Raw genomic sequence first — 7,821 nt, forward strand, 5'->3', positions numbered from 1 at the left:
AGAATTCCTTAAAATACAGGAAGCTTACTGGCAAATCATTTTTTTTTTTTTAATCAAAGTAATATTCCTGCCAGCTCTGAGATATTTCTCCATAATGTGTTGACTTTCAAGAACAGCGTACTTTGTTCCTTTGTTCCCGTCATGCTGCAGTAGGCAAAGCTGTTCATGTTTTTTGTTCCTCTTGAACCAAAACAAGTCACTCAAGAGCCACAACTGGCTGATGTCCCAGGCATTGCAGAGAGACCTTTGGAGGCAGAGGGCTACTGAGCCCTGCAGTTGTTCTGCTCATCAGCACTGGTGGTACGTCCCTGTGTTGTGTGTCAGGACAAGTCCTGAAGTCACCTTCAGGTCACAATTCACCTGCTGGGGTCTGTGCTGCTGAAGCATGCCCAGGTGAGAGACAGATCAGAGCACCCTGGCAGCTCACCTGGTGTCAGGTCACTTTGGGTGACTCTCTGAGTGCTGCTGCTCTCATTTTTTCTCTCTTGGTTGAAAGGAAGGTTTTGTGATTAAAGCAGCTGCCTGGAAATCAGTGTCTTGGTTCAGTGTTGAGCTCTGCCACAGACTTCCTGAGATAGCGTGGGAAAGTCGCTTCATCTCGCTGTGCTGCACAGTGTCTGGCTGAGCATGGGGGAGGGAAAGATAATCTCTCATTTCTTCCTCCCTTTGTTCATCTTGTCCTTTAAGACTGTAGCTTCTGAGGATAATGATTGTTTCTCATAACCTGAATGAGTATCTAGGGTTTGGTCAGCGCCTGTAGACATTACTCTCATATGGACAATGAATAATAATAAATGAAATTGATGTCTCTGGTTACAAACTAAAAGGATGCGAAGTAAATGTCATGTAGCTGAACTCCTGTGTCTGTGGAAACTGCTAGTTTGCTTGGTAATCTGAGCTCCCATGGTAGGTCAACATGGTAACTTCTTTTAACACTAAAAACATCCCAGTATCTGAGCTCTTCTGAAAACCTCACGTCCTACAGTCAAGTGATTATAGTGAAGTCTCAGCTTCCACTGAAAAACAAGTTTTTCTACTTCCAGTGGTCCAAAGAAAATCTTTAAAATATTAAAAAAGCTTCTTAAAAATTCTGAAGAGAAATGGAGAGATGTGGGGGAGTGAGAGTGAGGGTGAGAGTAAGAACAAGAGCAAGCAACCATGAAAGCAAGAAAGAAGAAAAAGAAATAAAATACATAATAGAAATGCATAAAAGAAATAAAATACATAATTTCCTTTTTTTTTTTTTTTTTTTTTTTTTTTAATGTCTCATGATGTTTATGCCACTCTTTAGATCTCTAGTGGCCTGATTCATGGTTTCTGAATGGATATCTTTGGCAACACAGGAATCTCATTTAAGACTTTAAACAATTATATACTCAGCCTCCAAATAAAATGTCTGTGCTTTAACAAATACTGGAGAAGTGAAAGGTTTGGCTTCTTTCCCTTTTGGATCAGCAATGGAATGAATGGAAAACTGGTGCAGTGTGCTACACAGATAAAAGAGCAAACAAAATTATTTCTAGCAATACTGGAGCACATCAGCAAGAAGGATCTGACGCATATTTCATCTGATGCTGCTGGTCTGTGGGCAGGTCTTATTGTTTCTGCCAAAAAGTGTATTTCTCCTATATGAGAGTTGTCACCTCAGGTAGTTTTCAAGACCCCATCTTCTTTTTGAGTGTGCTGTCAGATGTAGTGTTGTAGGATGCTAGAGAAGGAGGTCTCCCAGGATTGAATAAAAAACCCTGAGAGGTGATAAGCATCACCTATGTAGCCTGCTAGTGCAAAATCAAGCTCTAAGAGTAAGCAGCAATGAGTATTTATGATACAAATCTGCCAGCTGGCACAAGTCCCTTAGCCCAATCCCAGTACTGGGCATTGTCTAGATATTGCATGGAGGCTAGAAATCATGGTATCTTTTGAATATCAAGGGCTTTGATCCCCACAAGCAAACCTGTTACAAGGATACTGTTCAGCATCAGAATAAGAAAATCATAAGGCTTGCAAAGTCTGGATTTAGGGCTTGACTACAAGGTCTTCCGGTCATACCATAGAAATCAGTGGATGTAAAGGGGATACTCTGAGTCCTGCAGGATCTGTGTTCTGCTTCACATATGCCCCAAATCCCAGGACAGCAACTGTATGCACAAGAATCCTCATCAGACATCTCCACTTCTCATGTATGAACATGAACTCTGTTTCTGGGTCAGCTTTGAGCCACAAACCAAATCTAAACTTAATCTGGACACAGACTCAGCCCCCTCACCCATTCAAAACACTCAGGAATTCTAAAGGCAAATTTTGGAATTTTCCATGGTTTGTGATAGTCTCTGTGGAGCTGCGTGTGGGCAAAACAAGCACGAAACAAGGCTACTGAGGGCCAGATGAGTGGAAATAGTTATTTTCTTTGTGGGTAATACCTTGGAAGCCAATGAGGCTGCTCTCTAGGGAAAACATGGGAAATCAATGGCAGAATCTGGCTCCGCGTCTCTAAAACCTCCTGAAACTACAGGGTTCAGCAAATGTGCAAGACGCAGAGCTAACAGAGAGCACTAGGTGGGCTGCTGCTAGGCCATTGAAGACCTGTTTTCTCCAGACCTCAAAGCTTATGGTGGAAAAAAGAAAGGGACTATTAGAAATTTCTGTTTGAGATTCCCATCCTTCATATTGTACTCCTCTAGAAGAATTTGCCCTGTGAGCATCCGCCAAAGTGCAACAAACTATTCAAAGTGGATAAAAGCTCTGGGTTATTCAGAGGGCCCACACAAAAGGCTTAGCCAACACCCTAAAATCAGCAATTATATTTGATCCCTACTTGGTGGGCTGTGTGACTGGTTACATGGGCACAGGGCTGCCTTCTTGCCCAGGAATGCCTGTTACCCCATGAATCCTCATCTGTTTGCATTCCAAATGCCACTTATACTTTTTTTTTTTTTTTTCCTGAACCTATTTTGCAAAATTGTCACACTTCAGACATGCAAAAAAAACAGCAGTGGAACTGGTTTGTGAAGCACTAGGCAAGTTTGCCTAGCAACTGCTTCAGATATATATTGCACTTAGAGAGCACAAATGTTAGAATTCCTTGGCTGCTTTCTGGAGTCCTGGGTCTTTTCCTTGGCTTCAGATCTGGATCAGACCAGAACTGCTGGGGAGTGATTTTCCTTTATCAGCTACTTTACAGATAATTTACTAGCAGTCCAAGCTACATATTTACTTTGAAGAGCATAAACTTCATCTTTCAGATAAGATTACTCCCCTTCAAGTAAATACTGGGCAGAACACAAGGAAAAGATGAAAACTGAAAAAGAAAAAGAAAAAGGAAAAGGAAAAAGAAGAAGAAAAGCAAAAGCAAAAGAAAAAGGAAAGGAAATGGTTGATTAGGTTATTAGATTGTTAGCTCAGGTTGAAGTACCTTCAAAACTGGTTGGAAAGGAGATTAGAGAAGGAAAAAGTTCATGACTCTGTAAGACCAAGTGCAATGCTCTACACTGGTTTGGAATCCTTGCTGCATTCACCTGCCAAGCTCAGTATTTTTAGGGACACTAAACACTGAAAGGTAATTTGAAAGAGTCAGGAGAGCTAGTGTAAATACTATCCAGCTAAATGGCTAAGTAAATACCACTAAGTGGCTCTTCAGTGTAGCATCAGAAGTCTGTAGCCAAAACTCTTCAACAGAAAACTTAAAGCCCTGTCTACAAGCCTCCTCTCTGGAGGGTATACTGCAGTACAGGGCAGGTTCCAGGCTTATGCATGGATCCTGTTAAGAAGTTTTTGGAGGAACAAGCTTTTCTAACAAGCTCTGTTGGAGAGGATGCCATGGGAGGCATGCCAGGGTTTGGAACCTGCAAGAGAAACAGAGCAATGATGAGCTGCATCAGCTGCAAACCTGGGTGCCGTGTTTCCATGCGGTGCTTGGCTACCCTGGTGACAGACACGTTATAAATACCTCAAGACAGACCCATTTTGGAGGGGTGTCTGCAGCTGTGAGGAAGCTGCAGATCAGAAATTCCAACTGACTGGTCACAGGCATGAAAGATATTTCCCAGTGCCACTCCATGCTTGGGGGGCTTTTCTTAAACAAATGAGACTTCACCAGTCTCATTAAATCACTGTTAGCAAGGCTTGTGAGGGCTGCATTGAGCCTGAAAACTAATTGCTGACGTTGTTAAAGCCTATATAATGTAATGCTTGCCCTTGGAACAAAATAACAAGGCTAGGAGAAAGCTGATTGTGGCTGAAGAGGTAAAGGCTTGAATTGGCTGTTTGATGGAATCACTGGGGGCCAGCAGCAACAGCCCACATGTGCACCGAGCCAGCAGGCCACACGGACCAAAATTGCTTGGAGGGCTTATGTCACCCATGAACATCACTCAGCAGAAGACTGCAGACAGGATTAAGTCACTACTACAACCTCAACTTATATCTGGGGAGACTAAACATTCACATTGAAGAGCACACTTTAAAATTACATTTAACATTTGGTACAATATCTGAACAATCCCCACCCATTTGTTCTTGTGCTTTGCGCTTCTGAACAAGTGACCATCACACAACCTACAGTGCCCACCTCACAGGGCACAGAGATATTAACAGCACTCTTCACCACACAGGTGAGCCAGATTTTATCATGATTTATAATTCTCCCATAAGTCTATCCTTTTCAGGATAGAATGATATTATGACAAATGTAATCATGAATACTCTTGTAGTCCAAAAGCATTTCTATTTTTGAAAGGTAAGCATTTATAGCTCTGACATTTTAGCTAACTCTGTTCCAAGCACTACAATGTGCAGAAAAAAATCAAGGCTTTGTTCCTGTTCAAACAATGGGAAGTACAGGAAATGATGCAAAACCACACTGGAGCATAAGTATTCCTCCTCATGAAGGCATGAATGAGAAATCACCAGGCTGAATCATTTCTGTCTGATAAATGACTGTGTTAATTAAACATAATCACTCTAGCATAGCTCCTTATACAGCTCTTAAATTGTTACCAGTATACTAATGATCACATTTACAGAAAGTAATTGGGCTACCTTTTTATTAACATTATTAGAGATTTCCACCCATCACTAACTTGTTCCTTCCACCACCACAGATCCCTCAGATTTGCCAAATGCCAGATTAACTATTTATGGGGCTGCTGTCTGCCTAAAGGGGAAGAAATATCCAGAGTGGACTGGGGAGCAGGTGTAATAGTGATTTTTAATAGGGTTTTTCCTCTTTGTTGATCACTGGTGGAGTTTATAATTAACAAACAAAAATGAAATAGTGAAATATTCATTTGCTTCCCCATAAATGCCATTATTCTCCACTATCACAAAATTCCTCCTGCCCAGACTGATATTAACAAAAGGCCTGTAAGTGCTCTTGGGGCCCTGAATCCACCCACTACCTCCCTTTTCCAACATGTAATGTATATTTTTTTCATATATGTTTTATGCACTCATAAAAAGCTCTAACCCACTTGACATCTGTTATCTGGATTAAGGCTTTTCATTCCGCTGGCCAAAAAGGGATGGAAATCTGTGGAAGATTTCATTTGCCACAATCCACACATGATGGCTATTTGTCAGGCTGCTAGTATGAACAAATCCAGAAAAAAAATATAAAATAATAATAATAAAAAAAATCAGTCATTCTAGGGACTCAAATACAAATCAAAACAAAACAAAACAAAACAAAACAGAAAAGTCCTTCTATATAATGCTGTCCTATATATTATTTTTGTCTGTGTGATCTTGCAATCATAAATGTTGTCATTACAACCCACATGTCTTGCTTGCTTGAATAACTGAGCAAGGGATTTATCACCAAGACCTTCTAGAAGATAGAAGACAAAATATAATGCTTTGTAGGTCTCCTCTGAATTCAAATATCTGAACTGAAAATGGTCAGTATTGAGCCAACTCAAAATCACTGCTACATTTACTAGAACCAGTAATGTCCAAAGTTGTTTCCGCCCTGTTCTTTTACCAGTCATGTGATTTCATTTCTCCTCTATCAGCACTGTAGTAAATGAGAACCAGACTCGTAATCATACAATCAATTTTATTACATTGCTACTGTGTGAAAAGGAAGGCTTCAAAGATTAAACAGCATTTTAGATAAGGAGGCTGAACATGTAAGCAAACCATGACTGCTTCAACAACGGCAAAGAGAGAACATTTAAATAAATGATTGTGGAAAAGAACAATCTTACACAGTCAAAATGTAATTGGGTATATAACATGGCTGATATGCTCATGGCCATGAAAATTTAATTTACACTCTGAACCACTGAATGAATTATGCAGCCTCTGATCCTTGCAGAACAAAGTTTATAGGCCAGATTCATTGTTGGCGCAAGCAAACAGAGTTACATTGGCTTCCATGGTGTTGTCATCATTTGTTCCAGCAGTGAGCTTGGCTTGCCGTCCCTGCAGTGCAGATCCAGAGTCCTTTCAAGTCAATGGAAAGGGCCCTTGACTTCAAGGGACTTTGGATCATGCCTGATGTACCATGTGTTTTGCCAACTGGATTAGTTATACTGCAGAGCACCATGTACATACACATTCAGTGTCATGACACGTACTGACCCAGGAGTAGGACTGGCAATGCATCCCTAGCAGTGAGTACTCTATTTCTGTATCCTAGGGCTGCATTCGGAGCTGGTCTCTTCACAGTTAGAATATTTCCAAGTAGTGTCCAGCCCCTCTGTTTGCTTGCAGTTTAATTCCTTCCAGCATTTTATCCCATCACCTCAGCACATTGCTCTGTAGTAGCTGCCTGAAAATTGAGGCTGTTTTAGACGAAGCTTCACTGGAAAAGATGTGGTTATAGTCTTACATATCCATAACCTGCTGTCTGCTCTCTAACCCTAGCTGTGAAGATAATTTTCCTAAGAAAGCTCTCTGGCAGAAGTTAGGCAGGAGAAGAATGACAGAGAGCATGATCATGCATTTTAACCATGGGTTAGTAGTGTTTAGTTGCAGAGCTTGCTCTTGTCAAATGCTGTCAAATCTGGGTGGGGAAGGTACATGTGAGCCATGCAATGACTCCAAACATCACATAACTGAAGAAATGTAGAAGTCCGAGAAGTCCAATGAAGCACAAAGTGCTTCCCAATGACTTGGTGGGGCATCTCAGATCATATCTCTGGACAAGTTCAGGATACATCACTGGGTGGCTCATTCTAGTCCTGGAGACCAAGCCACAAGCCTCAGCACCTGCAGTCCACCTACCCTATTGGCAGGCTGAGAGAGATGGTTTTGATTTGTCCATCTCAGCACAACAAATCTGTGTGAGAGAAGTAAGCCAAGGAGAGAGAGAGACTGAGTAGACATATAGAAAAATGACAAGAGAGGGTATGCTAACAGGCACGAGTGGCAGCACAGTTTGATCACAAGAACTGAGGAGAATAAAAAATTTGCTGGTAACAGCAGTGTTTATCTTGATGGATGAATATCGGTGTGAACTTCAACTATCTCCTGGGTGATAAGAGGATATGATAGAAAATCTGACATATGCTATGTCTCAGGGAGCATCAAATGTTTTAAAAAGATTTACATACCTAATGTGACCTAATTGTGATTGAAACTGAATTTCAGCCTGAAATGGGATGTTGATCTGAGATGGCAGGTTTAAAATAGACCCTTTCAGAATATGAAAATCCATAGACGAACTTGTGAAACACCAGTTCTATAACTGATCATGGATTAGCAATGAAATCTAAGTTCAAATTCCAGTTAAAAATCTAAATTTATGGTTATAAAGTATAATGTTTAAATAAACCTGAATCTGACACCAACTTACCATTGCAAAACAAAATTAGGGCTGGC

The sequence above is a fragment of the Aythya ferina genome (assembly GCF_964211825.1).
Source record: "Aythya ferina genome assembly, chromosome: 1".
Taxonomy (NCBI): Eukaryota; Metazoa; Chordata; class Aves; order Anseriformes; family Anatidae; genus Aythya; species Aythya ferina.